This window comes from Kogia breviceps, chromosome 10 (genome assembly GCF_026419965.1).
Source record: "Kogia breviceps isolate mKogBre1 chromosome 10, mKogBre1 haplotype 1, whole genome shotgun sequence".
NCBI lineage: Eukaryota > Metazoa > Chordata > Mammalia > Artiodactyla > Physeteridae > Kogia > Kogia breviceps.
Genome location: NC_081319.1, coordinates 87,465,241 through 87,481,856, shown reverse-complemented (window position 1 = coordinate 87,481,856; position 16,616 = coordinate 87,465,241). Strand labels below are relative to the sequence as shown.

Sequence of the window (16,616 nt, the reverse complement as noted above, 5' to 3'; positions counted from 1 at the left end):
ATTTTTATACATCAAGAACAAAAGCATCCTTTGTGATAAATGCTTAGCACTACTGAAAATTTAGAAACTTCCTGCTCCAGGCTCATTGGCTTCTTTGGGTGGGGTAGGCTTTTTTAAATTACAGTAAAAAAAAAAAAAAAAAAATCTAAGCTAAAATAAACTATTTTCAGTTGACCCTCTTTGGGCCCACTCCTTGATCAGTATCTGTGAATAAGATTGTTAACTGAAGAATGCCTCTTCTAGTAGGAAATGAGGTAATATGCAGTTTTGCTTTCATTTGTCCTGTTAAAGGATTTAAAAAGGTGTCTTTATTTACATATAAGTAAAAATTTGAGAACCTCTTCAGTAATCACTCATATTGTTATTTACTTTTTTGAATCAGTGAGCTGCCTGAGCATTGCAAGGCATCCTTATTAGCATTCTTCTAAAGGTGCTGTTCTAGATGATAATTTTATATAGAGGATGGAGGAAATAAGAAAATTGCATTTGTCATCCTGTTGAGGTGAGACACTTGCAAGGGGAAGATAGTTTCTAGCAAGGTGATGAAGCCTGCTGTTCATGCTGTGGTGTTGACTATTCTTCTGGATGGCTACCTTGACCGTGGGGGTCCTTGTGATTTCCACATGACACAAATTCTAAATACATGCCTCTCCCTCCTCTCAGAATCTTTCCTAACTCTGTGGTTATTTCTTGACTGGTGGGTAACACTCAAGCCCTTCTTTATCGGCTTCAGGGCATGCAGACTCCCGGTGAAAAAGCCAAGCAGATTTATTTTGACAGCACTTCTTGGAGGGCTTTCCCCATTTCTTTCCAGGAAAAATTAAAATTGCCCTGCCTTTTTTTTTTTTTTCCCTTAAGGACTGTCTATTTCATAAAAGCCACAGCATTATAAACAACTTAATAGCAAGATTGTAACATTGTTTTGAAAAGTCCTCACTTGGTCACAGTACCGAAAGAAAGAGCTCTTCCAGGACCGATTGCCCACATCCTTGCTTTCTAAAGCCCTGGGGGCAAAAGCGTCCCAGGAAAATCAGTAAATATCATATCTTAGTCTTTAGGTAGTTTCACTAACTCACAGTAACAAAGTCTGTTTTTTGTTTCGATAGGAAGTTAAAGGAAGTTCTTCCTTAACCTAAATGTGGAGAATGATAGGGCCACAGGGTCCCTTAGAAGTGGTCTTGGTCATACTCTGCAGAGATGAGAAAATGAGTGCATCAAGCCTAGGGGGCTCACCCAACTGGAATAGCTCCTTAATGATTGCTGGTCCGGTGCTTTCTTCACTCCGTGGAGCCATTTTCGTTAAGGTCTCTTGTCCCAAGCTGATGAACAATTTTCATGTAAATAGCCAGTTGATGAAAGAGGCTGGTGAGAGGCTTCATCGAAGAGGTTGTCATTCAGCAAACACTTTTGGGGGAGTGAGTTACCAAGATAAAGATGATTAAAGCCTGGTCCTGCCCTCAGGGAGCAAATAGTCCAGAAAAGTGTTTGAAGGCATGTTTACAGTTTTAAAGGTCTTTCTAGCCCAGTGATTCTAGCTTTTTTTTTTTTTTTTTTTTTGCGATACTCACTGTTGTGGCCTCTCCCGTTGTGGAGCACAGGCTCCGGACGCGCAGGCTCACCGGCCACGGCTCACGGGCCCACCCGCTCCGCGGCATGTGGGATCTTCCCGGACCGGGGCACGAACCCGCGTCCCTTGCATCGGCAGGCGGATTCTCAACCACTGCGCCACCAGGGAAGCCCTCTAGCTTCTTTTTCCAAAACAATTTTTGTTATTTTCATATCTCCACAAAAACAAGTGCCAGGTGGTTAAACTGTCACAAAAGGTGGGTTACCAAGTGGTAGTGTACAGTGTCTGAGGGGGGGAATGCAGGCCGATTGGCCCGAGTTCACATCAAGAGAGCATCGTCAAGTAGATGGTCGGAATAGAAATCTGGATGGTTTTGGGAAATGGCAGCAAATAGACCTTGGGGGACAAGCACTCAACAGGAATGGGGGCAGTTCTGAATGTGGGCTGAGATAATGATGAGTCTAAAGAGGCAGAGGGGGGCTTCCCTGGTGGCGCAGTGGTTGAGATTCCGCCTGCCGATGCAGGAGACACGGGTTCGTGCCCTGGTCCGGGAGGATCCCACATGCCGCGGAGCGACTAAGCCCGTGAGCCATGGCCGCTAGGCCTGCGCGTCCGGAGCCTGTGCTCCGCAACGGGAGAGGCCACAACGGTGAGAGGCCCGCGTACCGCAAAAAAAAAAAAAAGAGGCAGAGGGTAAGTGATGAAAGTTGCAGCTATAGGCACCAACCAAAGAAAGGGTCTTTTTTTTTTTTTTTTTGGCTGCATCACACGGCATGCACAGATCTTAGTTCCCCAACCAGGGATCGAACCTGTGTCCCCTGCAGTGGAAGGGTGGAGACCTAACCACTGGACCACCAGGGAATTTCCAGAAAGGGTCTTTTTTATGTGCACTTTAGTGGTTCCCGTGGAGGGACCATTTTTGGATACACTTGTTTTCTGTCAAGTGCACAGCACGGTATTCACTGGAGAAGTGCTGCTTAATCTGGGTAAAAGATGGTTTGTTGTCTGGCTTATCTCTAGTAAGTTGGCTGTCATCTCTTTTCCCCCTAATGTATTCCTAGGCCTTCCCTTACTCAGTATAGTTTTCCTGGAGAATCCATGAAATTTGAAATCTTATTTTAGGCACTTCAAATTAGGCAGATATACTCTTTGCATATGTACAAATTTGAAATAAATTCAGGTTTATTTCCTTTTATTTACATAGCTATGTGGGGGGGGTGGGGGACACGTACACACCTTTTCCTGGATTATCATTTAATATTGATGCTGTCATTCGGCGCAAATTCGGATGTTTTAAGAGTATTGGGAGGAAAAGGATCCGTTTCCTAAGCAATCAGAAAAGGTGTCACATCTCTGAATATTTACTGCAAAAGCAGCATAGCTGGAGGAAGAACTATTTACAAATTAATGAATGAGACAATTATAATGTTTTTCCGATGTGGATGGAGCTTTGCATCTCTAATAGTGAGACTCAGTGATATTCGTGACTAGGATCTGTTCCTCCAAGAGCTTTCAACTAGGGATAATTCATTTGTTTGTGCTCAGAAATCACAGCCACGACATGCCTCTTTAACGACTCAGAGGCAATGGAACACACAAATGGAGAAATTAGCACGTATATTAAAATAATGCATGTTCCCCCCGTCCTCCAAAGGTCTCCCTACATAGGAGTGTCAGTAGCGTCCTCCATTTGAGTTAATCCTTTTCTTAATGTGAAGTGCTTAGGATGAGGGACCAGTGCATCTTTGTTGGCAACTGTTCAATTGCCAACTAGCCTGTTATTTAGTGGGAAGAGGCTGGTTTTTGGAAGCTTGACATTAGTGAGGCTCGTTTATGTGATAGTCACATGCAGAGGACACAGGCTTGCTGTCTTCAGGTCAGGAGAGGGGAGACTTAGATCAGGCAGCTGCCTCCTTTCCGCCAGGCACTGTGCTGAATGAAGTGTGACGTGGACAAGCTCTTTGAGGTGCATAGAAATTGTTGCCCGACACGAGAAGACGCTGAGGAGTGGATCAGGTGACTCACGGTTCAGGCACCACAACTTGGTTTGAGGTGGTGATGACAAGCACTGACAGTGAGAGGCTCACCCCGCAGGGGAGCTGCTGGGAACACGGGTGTAGGAACTGATGGATGTGGGTTCAAATTCTGACTCCTTTCAGTGTCCTTGGGGCAAGTTAAATTAAACCTCTTTGTGTCTAGGTTTCCTCATCTATAACACGAGGATTATGGTACCTTCTGTACAGGGTTAAATGCAATAAGGGAAGTGCCTTCCCATTCCTGGCTTATAGCAGACTTCCTTCCTTGCTTCCTCCTCCCAGGCAGTTCTTAAGAGGAAGAGTAGTTGTGAACTGGCATATCTTTTGATACGTATCTGAAAGATACTATATGAGTGGTCCAGGATGGAAGGCCAGTGTTTGCGTCTAGATAAAGCCTGGGTTCCCTGCGTGTGCAGGTATAATACAGACGGCAGGGGCTGCCCAGCTGCTGGGGCTGTCGCTCCAAATACATCTGCTAACGAAGGATTCTGGGCTTCCTGTCTTCACACTCTGCCCAAGTGTGGCTGTAAACCTGCTCATGTGCTAGAAAAGATTCCTCAACATTCCCTGGTCCCTTTGACCAGGGATGCTTATAGGAGACCTGAATGGCCACCTTCTATTGGAGATGGGTGTGTATTTGGTGACTGGGTGTGAGACAGGTTTCTGAAAATGATTGCAAATGGCAAGTTTTGTAAAAATGTCAGAGGTATCAAAACCAGATATCAAACCAGCCCTTGAACATTCAGAAAATATAAGAGGCTGGCTTCTAATGAGTGGAAAACAAAAGTTTCTGCTAACTTATTAAATTGGAAAATAACACTAATGAATGTGTAGGCATGGTTTGGATGGAACCTGCTCTGTGTATGTCCTTTATGTAATCATTAGAGAACTCATAAACCAAATTATGCCTGGGGGAAATTTTAAATCCAATTTCAGTCAATTTATTGGTATGTTAGGGGAATTAAAAAAATGGTTTAGCTTGCCCTTTCAGAGAGCTATTATACTGTTTGAACCATGGCTACTATTGTTATTATCATTAGACAGCTAATATTTATTGAATTGTTATTGTTGGCTGGGCCCTGTGCTGGAAAGCTTTTACATCCTTGCATCTAATCTTCACAGCACTCATAGGAAGTGGATACTGTATTGTGTCCATGGACAGCTGAGGATGTGAGGTGTAGGGAGATTAGATAATTTGCCTAACACCACTAGTAAGCAGTAGAGCTGGCTCAGGCATATCCGTCTTGAGAAGCACTGTAGCATCATCTAGAATTATGTCTGTGGGAATTGTGTGACATGCAGAATTCATGCCGTATGTCTGTGCAGCTTCCATTTCTGTTCTATTCCTCTCTGTCTTTAGTTTTTCACCTTAAAATCTACATGTAAATCATGCTAATTTAGCAAAATCTATGATGAACCCACTTCGCATTTTCACTGAAAAGACCTAGACTGTAAGGTGAAGTCTCTGGAACCTGGTGTTTCTGGTGCCCATTCTCATTGCATTAGCTTCTCTCTGTGTTAGACCAACACGCATCTTCCTGGAAGCTTTTCCTTCCTGCATATCTTTGGAAGAACTGGAATCAGTTTTCCTGCCGTGAAGGTGTCTCAGGGTATCAAAAAGACATTTTAAGTATAACCATGGAAGTTTGACTCATCGCCCTTTTTTCTAAAATGCTTTATGCAGATTATGTCCCTGCCCTGGGCTGTACTTAAATGGTATTGGCCAAAATTTTTTTCAGGATTAATATGGGGAATTTTTTGGACTCATATCTTGAAGCTCCTTTAAAAACTTATAATTTGGGGAATGAAAGAAATCGCTGATGAAGGAAATGTGTTTTTTCCTAACAGTGGCTATCAAAATGATAAGCCAAGTGACGCCATACAGCTGGAAACCTGGGCAGGAAACCTGCAGCAGAGCAGAATCGGCCTTACTCCGCTTTAGCATTTAAAACACCATCACCACCAGCATGTTCATTGTCGTGGGAAACGCGTCTGAAGCCACTGCCCCCATCTATAGCATTTTGCCTTATCGCTAACGGTGGGGCTGGGGTGGGTGGGATGTCTGAGTGTCTGCTCACTGAAAGGAAACATCAGTTCGGACTTGACCAGGCTGCGTTTTGAAAGACCAGGCCAACCAAGCCGTCCTGAGGAGACCCTTCCAGATTCCAAGAAGCATAAATTCCAAGATTTATGACATAGGTAGTTCTAAGTTTATGCATTTCCTAGACATTGAATAGTACTTTTGGCTCTGTTTATAATGTATTTAGTATACTTATGCTTATTTCATAGGAACTAAAATGCTCTTGAACAATTTTGAATTATTTTAATGGTTTGTATTTGCTTTACCTTTGCCTTTATATAACACTGTTGTGTCTCAGTTCAGATTTAAGAATGTTGTTCAGGGATGCAGTCACCAATTTTAATATCCTTCCTGTGGGGGAAATTATATAAGTTACACATACAAACTGTGTGTGTGTGTGTGTGTGTGTGTGTGTGTGTGTGTGTATATATATATATATATATATATATATATATATAAAATTATGTTATACGTTATTGGTATGTGATATACATGTTATATATGTATAATATAACATATGTAACATTGATTATCCTCTAACCTATAGTTTCTAGGAACATATTGGAGTTACAAAATAAGAATAGTCTTTTAACTGTTCTTCTTTTAACTATTTATGGGAGACACTGCACCGTATCAGTTATACGTAACATAGGAATGCAGCCTTGCTTGTTTGTAAAATGAGTAACGTTTTGTTCTTTTGCAAGGATCTCAGGGTTCCTGGGATTTAGTACCCTCATTCTCAAAATGAAGGGATTTAACTGACAACTTCTGAGGTCAGCTCTAAACTGATTGAATTGCCCTGTTAATCTCTTGGGTCATGCAGTTTAGTGATATAACTGGGGTTAGCCTCAGTGTTTCAAAAGCAAGATTAATGAAAGCTCATTCTCCAGCTGTCGGGTTAGGAGATTATTCAAGAATGTTGCCCTGTCATTTGAATCTGGGTTGCTGATGAATAAGCCAGCATCATTATCCTGAGACCACCTCATTAATCGAGCCACAGCCTGACCGCGCTGCATCTTCTTCACCATCTAGTTGTGGAGTCAGCATCTTGCATCAGGTGCACTGTTGGGACCCGCGGAAGGTCTGACACCAACCCTGTTCATCCAGACAGCATTTTCTAGACCCATGTCTCAGCTCACTTGAATTTGGTAACCAAGGATTTATTTACATGTAGCTTTTTTCCCCCCCTCATTTTCAACTGATTTCCCTTTTTATATCTTCTTAATTTCTGCTCTTTTCCAACAAAACTATAGATATACACTGTATAACGGGCTGCCTTTAATCTTCTGCTTTGATTTTTCTCAACTGAAAAATGGTGATACTAACTTCAGCCCTTTTATTCGTTTGGGGAAGAAAAATGAGATAACCGATGCCACAAAGTGCTTTGAATTTAGAGCAGGAGGGAAGTTCAATTAAAATAAGAATCTTCTATCTTTATTTTTATGTGACATTTAAAATGTTAGCATTGAATACACATCAGGGAGGGAAATCTCATTTTGAATGTCATTGATAGAATGATGGCCGAGAAGATATTAGAGTTGCATGCAAAAACTAAGAAAATGTGTTTAAAAATGATTAGAACCAAGCCATCTACTGTTCCCTTTCAAATAGGAGAATTAGATGGTGACTGTAGGGTATAATAGAAAATAAGAATGCGTGCTTCAAGATTTTACAGATCTATTTTGTATATGTCCTTTTAACTCAGTTTCAAGGAAATAGTGTTATGTATAGTTCAGGAATGTTCCTCTGTGTGGTGAGCTGTATGGTTCAGTCTGGTAGCAACTAGCCACAGGTAGCTATTTTAATTAAAATTAACTATAATTTGGGCTTCCCTGGAGGCACAGTGGTTGAGAGTCCGCCTGCCGATGCAGGGGACACAGGTTTGAGCCCTGGTCTGGGAAGATCCCACATGCTGTGGAGCAGCTGGGCCCGTGAGCCACAATTACTGAGCCTGCGCATCTGGAGCCTGTGCTCCGCAACAAGAGAGGCCGCGACAGAAAGAGACCCGCGCACCACAATGAAGAGTGGCCCCCGCTCGCTGCAGCTGGAGAAAGCCCTCACACAGAAACAAAGACCCAACACAGCCAAAAATAAATAAACAAATAAAATTTAAAAAATTAACTATAATTAGATGAAATTAAAATTTTAGTTAGTCCCATTAGTCACATTTTAAGTGCTTAGTAGCCACATGTGGCTAGTGGCTACAGTATTGGAGAGTCCAGATATAGAACATTTCCAGAAGGTTCTGTGAGACAGTACTGCTCTAGAGGAACTGCCAAAGGCAAAAGAAAATTCCCTTCCTCTTCCTCCCCCCAGTTGCTTTTTAGAATTCAAATAGAATCTCTGGCCTTATATTATTAAATTTTAAATGTACATTTGAAATTATTAAGGGAAGCAAAAGGCGTTTGGGCAGAGAAGAACCACTCACTTCAAAACATCATTTGTTTCCCTACTGAGAACAAACATGCTTTTCAGAATAACACTTGGAAAATCGTGGAACCAGTTCTTTGCTCTCAAGTGGCACTTCTTCCATAATTATTTTCTTACTTAAGTAACGTTACCCAGACTAATACAAAGTCATTTAATCATGTACCATCCTCAGTTGTTATATAATTATTTCACGGGTATAAACCAAACTGTTGCCTTTAGCAAAATAACTAATATGTTCCAAATCCACTCGGTTCACAAATCCATTTGGGTTCTGTCATCAAAGGATACCCACTTCTCCCCACCCGCACTGACCGCTCTGGTCGCAGCCACCATCCTCTCTCTCGCAAGCTATTGCAGTTGCCTCCTGACTGGTTCCCTGCTTCTGTTCTTGCCCTCTCACCCACTTTCCAGTCTGTTCTCAACACGGCAGTCAGAGAGATCTTTTTTTTTTTTTTTTTGCTGTACGCGGGCCTCTCACTGTTGTGGCTTCTCCCGTTGCGGAGCACAGGCTCCGGACGCGCAGGCTCAGCGGCCATGGCTCACGGGCCCAGCCGCTCCGCGGCACGTGGGATCCTCCCGGACCGGGGCACGAACCCGCGTCCCCTGCATCGGCGGGCCGACTCTCAACCACTACGCCACCAGGGAAGCCCCAGAGAGATCATTTTAAATGTCAGGTCATGTCACTCTTGTGCTCAAAATCCCCCAGTGGCTTCCCCTTTTACTCCCAAGTAAAAGCGAATGTGTGGACAGTGGATTGTAGCGCCTCGCGGGTCTCATAGCCCCCTCTGACCTCACCGGTTCTTATTCCCCTCAAGCCACAGTGAGCTCTTCTTTCTCCTCCAAGTACCACAGGCATGTTCTTGCCTCGGGAATATGCTGTTTGCCTTTGCCACTTCCTCTGCCTGGACCACTCTTATCCAAGATGTCCACATGGCTCATTCCTTCACTTGTTTTAGACGTTTTTCAACATCACTTCATAATGAGGTCTCACCAAACTATTTAAAAATGCCACCTACCCATCAGCCCCTCTCCAGTGCCCACACAGCACTCACTCTTCCGTTTTCCGGCTAGCTTTTTCTCCATAACACTTGTCACCATCTGACATACCTTATTTTTACTTATTTATTTGTGTGTAGTCTGTCTCCCCCCAGTAGACTGTAAGCTGCTTGCAGGCAGGGCTTTATGTCTTTTCGTCCTTAATGTCTACAAGGTAGACAGCCATAATCGAATGAATGAATGAATAACTTACATATTTAATGACAATTATAAACAGTACAAAAAAGAATAAGATAGGTGCATTTAAAAGAGAATTCTACTTTTTTGGAACCAAAGAGTGCTAATTTAATGAGATTCATTTTAGCAAGAGAGAGAGAGAAACACAAAGACACACCTTCCGGCATAATCCTGCCTCTACCCCGTTCCCCTCTGAGGTGGCTCTGGGTTCAGCCTCCACTTTTTGCGGGCTCTGCCAGAGGCCTCTGTTCCTCTCCCTCCTCGTCTTAAGGGGCCACAGAGAGGAGAGTTTGGACCAGAGCTCCAGGGGTTCTATGTGGACAACTTGGAAAAGGAAAAGAACTTGGGGCTCCAGGCTGGGCTGGTCCTTGGGCAGACCAGCCAGTCCTTTGTGGTCATGCCATTCAAAGAAGGCAGAAGACGGATCCTGTTGGTTGTGGAGCCGGGCTGCACGGGTATGTGTGTGTTCTGAGGGAGCAGGGGCCGCGGCGGAAGGGGCCAACCATAGTTTGCTGCCTTGGGAGGGGAGGTGATGAGCTATAGAAATAGAAATCTAGAAACAGAGGCAGAGAGTTCCTGTCCCGCGCTGGGAAGTGGTTGATGCCAGACTGGGGTACCCGGCCTGTTTCTGGCATAGCTGGGGAGAGGGGAAAGCGTGGGAGGGGTCGGGAGCAAACAAAATAAAGGCATCACTTACAGTTTGCTGGTTCCTACCGAGGCAGGGAGGAGGAGGTATAGCCACACGGAGAACCAGTTGCTAATTTCTACATTAAAGGGCGGAGCAGCAGCAGTGTCTGTGCTTGAGGGGTGTCAGCTTTTCACTTCCTCCCATTGTGCAAAGGCTGGGTTTGGCTTAGAAAGCTCTGCCCGAAGTTTCACTTTATCTGGCAACTTTTTTTTGTTTTTTGGTACGCGGTCCTCCCGCTGTTGTGGCCTCTCCCATTGCGGAGCACAGGCTCCGGACGCGCAGGCGCAGCGGCCATGACTCACGGGCCCAGCCGCTCCGCGGCACGTGGGACCTTCCCGGACCGGGGCACGAACCCGTGTCCCCTGCATTGGCAGGCGGACTCTCAACCACTGCACCACCAGGGAAGCCCCTGTCTGGCAACTTTGAGCCATTGGGCACAATGTTCAGGTGGGGTTCTTTGAACAGGTGAGTGATGTTTCTGTGTTCCCAGAGCAAAACACTTCTCCACATAGCAAATCTCATGTATCTGAAGTTTCAAGAAAGAAAAACATGCTCTATTTACAAAAATAGGTTTCCTCTCTTTGGCATGTCCTTTCATTATGCCTGCATTTTAAAGATAAGTTTGCTTCTGTTTAAATGGTCTATTGTCAGTAAAATAACATGTGATTTTTTCTTGTATTTTGTATGAAGTATGTCCCATCAGTACCCTGACCCACCTTTTGTAAATTGTTTCATTTTGTGGACTTAACTCTGTTGCTCTGTTAGCACAATCAAGGGCAAAATCAAGGTCTAGAGAGCCTTAGGAGACCTGAAATCATTTATTGGAGTGGATTTTGTTTTTCCTGCATCCATTGCTAGAAATGACATTCCTAGCCTTTGGGAGCTGCAGAAAACTAGAGTCTTTCTGTAGTGAATTTTTGAGTAAAGAAGTTCTTTGAACACAGTAGGCAAAAGGCAAGGATGTCAGCATTTGGTATTTCTACACCTTTCCTCTGCTAGGTTACCTTTTTCTTGTTCTATTTTTCTTTTTTTTTGGCAGGTGAGTTGGGGATTAGCTAGTAGATCTGTTTGAAGTGGGTCGAGGTGAGCTGCAAACAACAGATTTTCAGGTACTTCCCTTATAGGATATGACTGACTATTAAATAGGAAGGATGTGTCTATTATGTGGTAGCTGTCAGGAATAAACAGGCATAACAGAATTTTTATAATTGGATTCATAGACTGTAGCAACTCTTTTAACCTTCTGAACTCTTGAGTTTTTGCAGCTGGAAAGGGGGTGAGGAAGAGCAGTAAACTTTGGCTAGGATGGATATGGTCCCTGCTCCCAGGTACCTTACAGTCTGGTGGGGCTGTTAGATGTTACATACACAATTCCACCAATAATTAAAAGGTATTACTAAGGAAATGTGCAAATACTGTGAGAATATATGATCAGGAGACCTCTAGTCTGGATTTTCTTAGGGAAGTTCTTTAGGTTGGGATTTGAAGGATGAGCAGGTGTGAATCACGTGAAGGTAAAGCGGGAAGGAAGAGCATTTGGAGCAGAGGGTGGGGCAGGAGCTGTCCCCTTGGGGGGACCAAGTTCCAGTGTGGCTGGAACTGGAGGGGGGGGTGGGGAGGAGAGGCAGGGAAAGGAGGCTGCAGGTGGAAGCAGGGAGCAGTGAAGTCATGCAGAGCCACTGGAGAGCTTAAGCAGAGAAGCGATAAGATAATGTTTGGGTTTTTAGAAGATCGCATCAAGATTCTATATGGGCAGCTGACTTGGTGAGGCACGATAGGTCTGTGGGGAGGCTATGGCATGTGTTACAGGAGCAAGAGGATGGTGGCTTGGAGTACAGTCATTGCACTGGAGCTGGAGAGAAGTGACTGGATTTAAGAGATGTTTAGATTGCACTGAACTTGGTGAATGACTGAGGTGTAGGGAGTGACATTGACAATGCCAGGATTTCTGGCTTGAAACTGTATGCATGGCCATGACTCATTATTGAGCTCAAACTCTTAGAGGAGGAGCAGTTTCTGGAAGAAAGATCACATGCTGAGTTTACGGTTCGGAGAGACATCCAAGTGGAGTTAGAGAGATAGATCTGATGATCCGAGAATGATCTGGGCTGCACATGAACTTGGGATTCCTCTGAGATCCATCGAAGTCATGGGAGAGAATGGAAGGTAGCAGGGAGTGGGGAATAGATATGACCAGGGAGGTGGGTGGACAGACCTGTGGAAAAGAGAATTCCAAGCTTGAGGGGCTGTGCCAGTGCTAAGGAGAAATCTCATTCAGCTGCGCCCAGTGCTAAGGAGAAATCTTGTTAGGAAATGTTAAGAACTATACACGGGGCTCAGCAACAAACAAGTGATTGGGACCTCAGTGGAGCTGTGGGGACAGAAGCCAATTTTGAACCGTAGAGTGAATTTGAGGCAGAAAAGTGAAGACATGAGGTGCAGATCCTTTTTTGAGAAGTTGGGCTCAGAGGAAGGAGGGAGTTAGGTGGAGCTACGAGAGGGGTGAAGAATCCAGGAGACAGATCTAGATCTTGGGATCTCTCTCTCTGGATATTTCCATATGGAATGGAAGGCATACTTAGTCACTTAAAGTTCCTGCAAAGGTGGGCAAGATATAATCCAGAGCCCAGATGAGGGGGTGGGCATTTACCTCCAGCACTTCAGAAGAAGAGGAAGATGAGAGGACAGATGTAGCCACAGGGGCAGGCAGGTGTGGAGGGCTGGAGTGGGATGGTCAGCAGTACCATTCTGATGAAGTCTGTGTACTCAGTGGAGTAGGAATGAAGTCGTCTTTCCAGATGCAGGAAGCGAAATCAGCTCGTGGGTTAGACCTGTTCTCCAGCTGCACTTGGCAGACGCCACTGCAAACCTGGAATAGGTGGCTGGGTGGGTTCATCCAGGGTTGAGGTTTTTCTCTGTGGGCGTGATGAAAGGATAGGGAACACACAGGCCGAAGGTATTAACAGTGGAGGAATGATTTCAGTGGGGTTTTAGTGGGATGAAGTTGGGCTGGGAGGATGTAGGATGGTCAGTGACCTGGCAGGGTCAGGGGGCAAGTAACAGAGTGTCAGGCCCAGCTGAGTAGAGGAAAAGATGCACGTGCTTCACTAACTGTAATGTGTGTATAAATCACCTGGGGATCTTATTAAACTGCAGATTCTGATGCAGTAGGTCTGGGAGTGGGGCCTCAGATTCTGCATTTCTAACAAGCTCCTAAGTGATGCCAGCCCCTCTGGCCCATGGGTCACACTGAAGGAGAAATTAGAAGGTTGTGGTCAGAGAGTGGGATGCATGAATTAGGAATGGTAGAGCAGATAGACAGCACAGCCCAGGGAGTGACTTACGTGGACCAAAAGGTCAAAGAATGAGAAGGCCACCTGATCACTGAGTCTTGCCGATGCATGACAATGATGCTAACCCCTACTGTTGGCAACACTGTTCTAAGCACCTTGTGTATATACGCACAACAGTCCCCAATGAGGTATGTATGATGATTCCTTATTTTACAGATGAGAAGGTGAGACACAGGGAGGCCATTCTCCACATCACCCACGCTTGTGAGTGGCAGAGTCAGGATTCGAACTGGGACAGTCAAACTCCAGTACATCTCCAGAGTCCAGTGCCCTTATGTGAATGGAAGCATTACTGACCTCTGATTTCAGAAGTTGGAGAGGAGATGGTGTATAGAGATTTTTAGCCAGGTGTTAGCATCATCAGTGAATAATGTTAGGGTGTCTAAGAGAGTGCTAGGGTTTTTACAAGTTATCTCATTTAATCCTCACAACTGTCATATAGAGCTTATGCCATACCCATTTTACAGGTAAGAAAATTAAGTCTCAGAGATTATATAGTTGAAGTGGGGGAATTGGCAAGTGAATTCAAATTGGTCTAAGTCCAAAGCCCATTTTTTTTTGGACTTTTATTTATTTTTTTATACAGCAGGTTCTTATTATCTATTTTATACATATTAGTATATATGTGTCAATCCCAGTCTCCCAATTCATCACCCCCCCCCACCCCCGTCACTTTCCCCCCTTGGTGTCCATACGTTTGTTCTCTACATTTGTGTCTCTATTTCTGCCCTGCAGACTGGTTCATCTGTACCAATTTTTTAGGTTCTACATATATGCATTAATATACGATATTTATTTTTCTCTTTCTGACTTCACTCTGTATGAGTCTCTAGATCCATCCACATCTCTATAAATGACCCAATTTCGTTCCTTTTTCTGGTTGAGTACTATTCCATTGTATATATGTAACACATCTTTATCCACTCGCCTGTCGATGGGCATTTAGGTTGCTTCCATGACTTGGCTATTGTAAATAGTGCTGCAGTGAACACTGGGGTGCATGTGTCTTTCTGAATTATGGTTTTCTCTGGGTAAATGCCTAGTAGTAGGATTGCTGGGTCATATGGTAATTCTGTTTTTAGTTTTTTCAGGAACCTCCACACTGTTCTCCATAGTGGCTGTGTCAATTTACATTCCCCACCAACAGTGCAGGAGGGTTCCCTTTTCTCCACACCCTCTCCAGCATTTGTTGTTTGTAGGTTTTCTGACAATGCCCATTCTGACTGTGTGAGGTGATACCTCTTTGTAGTTGTGATTTGCATTTCTCTAATAATTAGTGATGTTGAGCAGCTTTTCATGTGCTTCTTGGCCATCTGTATGTCTTTGGAGAAATGTCTATTTAGGTCTCCTGCCCATTTTTTTGATTGGGTTGTTTGTTTTTTTAATATTGAGCTGCATGAGCTGTTTATATATTTTGGAGATTAATCCTTTGTCCATTGATTCATTTGCAAATATTTTCTCACATTCTGAGGGTTGTCTTTTCATCCTGTTTGTGGTTTTCCTTTGCTTTGCCAAAGCTTTTAAGTTCCATTAGGTCCCAGTTTTTAATTTTTATTTTTATTTCCATTTCTCTAGGAGGTGGGTCAAAAAAGATCTTGCTGTGATTTATGTCAAAGAGTGTTCTTCCTATGTTTTCCTCTAAGAGTTTTGTAGTGTCTGGTCTTACATTTAGGTCTCGAATCCATTTTGAGTTTATTTTTGTGTATGGTGTTAGGGAGTGTTCTAATTTCATTCTTTTACATGTTAGCTGTCCAGTTTTCCCAGCACCACTTATTGAAGAGACTGTCTTTTCTCTATTGTATATCCTTGCCTCCTTTGTCATAGATTAGTTGACTATAGGTGCATGGGTTTATCTTTGGGCTTTCTATCTTGTTCCATTGTTCTGTTTCTGTTTTTGTGCCAGTACCATATTGTCTTGTGATTACTGTAGCTTTGTAGTATACTCTGAAGTCAGGGAGACTGATTCCTCCAGCTCCATTTTTTTCCCTCAAGACTGTGTTGGCTATCCGGGGTCTTTTGTGTCTCCATACAAATTTTAAGATTTTTTGTTCTAGTTCTGTTAAAAAAAAAAAATGCCACTGGTAATTTGATAGGGATTGCATTGAATCTGTAGATTGCTTTGGTAGTATAGTGATTTTCACAATATTGATTCTTCCCATCCAAGAACATGGTATATCTCTCCATCTGTTTGTGTCATCTTTGATTTCTTTCATCAGTGTCTTATAGTTTTCTGAGTACAGGTCTTTTACGTCCTTAGGTAGGTTTATTCCTAGGTATTTTATTCTTTTTGTTGCAGTGGTGAATGGGATTGTTTCCTTAATTTCTCTTTCAGATTTTTCATCAGTAGTGTATAGGAATGCAAGAGATTTCTGTGCATTAATTTTGTATCCTGCTACTTTACCAAATTCATTGATTAGCTCTAGTAGTCTTCTGGTGACTTCTTTTAAACATCTTTATTGGAGTATAATTGCTTTACAATGGTGTGTTAGTTTCTGCTTTATAACCAAGTGAATCAGCTATACATATACATATATCCCCATATCTCCTCCCTCTTGCATCTCCCTCCCACCCTCCCTATCCCACCCCTCTAGGTGGTCACAAAGCAGTGAGCTGATCTGTGTTATGTGGCTGTTTCCCACGAGCTATCTATTTTACATTTGGTAGAGTATGTATGTCCATGCCTCTGGTGGCATCTTTAAGATTCTCTATGTATAGTATCATGTCATCTGCAAACAGTGACAGTTTTACTTCTTCTTTTCCGGTTTGTATTCCTTTTATTTCTTTTTCTTCTCTGATTGCTGTAGCTAGGACTTCCAAAACTATGTTGAATAATAGTGATGAGACTGGACATCCTTGTTTTGTTCCTGATCTAAGAGGAAATGGTTTCAGTTTTTCACCATTGAGAATGATGTTTGCTCTGGGTTTGTCATACATGGCCTTTATTATGTTGAGGTAGGTCCCCTCTGTGCCCACTTTCTGGAGTGCTCTTATCATAAATGGGTGTTGAATTTTGTCAAAAGCTTTTTCTGCATCTATTGAGATGATCATATGGTTTTTCTTCTTCAGTTTGTTAATATGGTGTATCACATTGATTGATTTGTGTATTTTGAAGAATCCTTGCATCCCTGGGATTAAATCCCACTTGATCATGGTGTATGATCCTTTTAATGTGTTGTTGGATTCTGTTTGCTAGTATTTTGTTGAGGATTTTTGCGTCTATATTCATCAG

At 43.3% G+C, this 16,616-nt stretch overlaps 2 protein-coding genes across 12 annotated transcripts in view; one reads left to right on the top strand and one right to left on the bottom strand.

The window, feature by feature from the left end:
• The window catches only part of LOC131764413 (cytidine monophosphate-N-acetylneuraminic acid hydroxylase), a 285,608-nt gene extending 275,450 nt beyond the window's left edge, over positions 1-10,158 (bottom strand). The window contains exon 1 of one of the 3 annotated variants that reach the window (XM_067006584.1): positions 10,044-10,158. The gene's annotated coding sequence lies outside the window, so the exon portion shown is untranslated. The remainder of the gene's footprint in view (positions 1-10,043) is intronic. The other 2 variants (XM_067006585.1, XM_067006586.1) reach the window with 2 other exon arrangements.
• CARMIL1 (capping protein regulator and myosin 1 linker 1) overlaps positions 1-16,616 on the top strand; it is a 326,341-nt gene that overhangs the window by 97,968 nt on the left and 211,757 nt on the right. The window contains exon 1 of one of the 9 annotated variants that reach the window (XM_067006575.1): positions 10,452-10,499. The exons of the other annotated variants lie outside the window; for them this stretch is intronic. The gene's annotated coding sequence lies outside the window, so the exon portion shown is untranslated. Of the gene's footprint in view, positions 1-10,451; positions 10,500-16,616 lie in introns of those variants that run through there. 9 annotated transcript variants of the gene reach the window in all.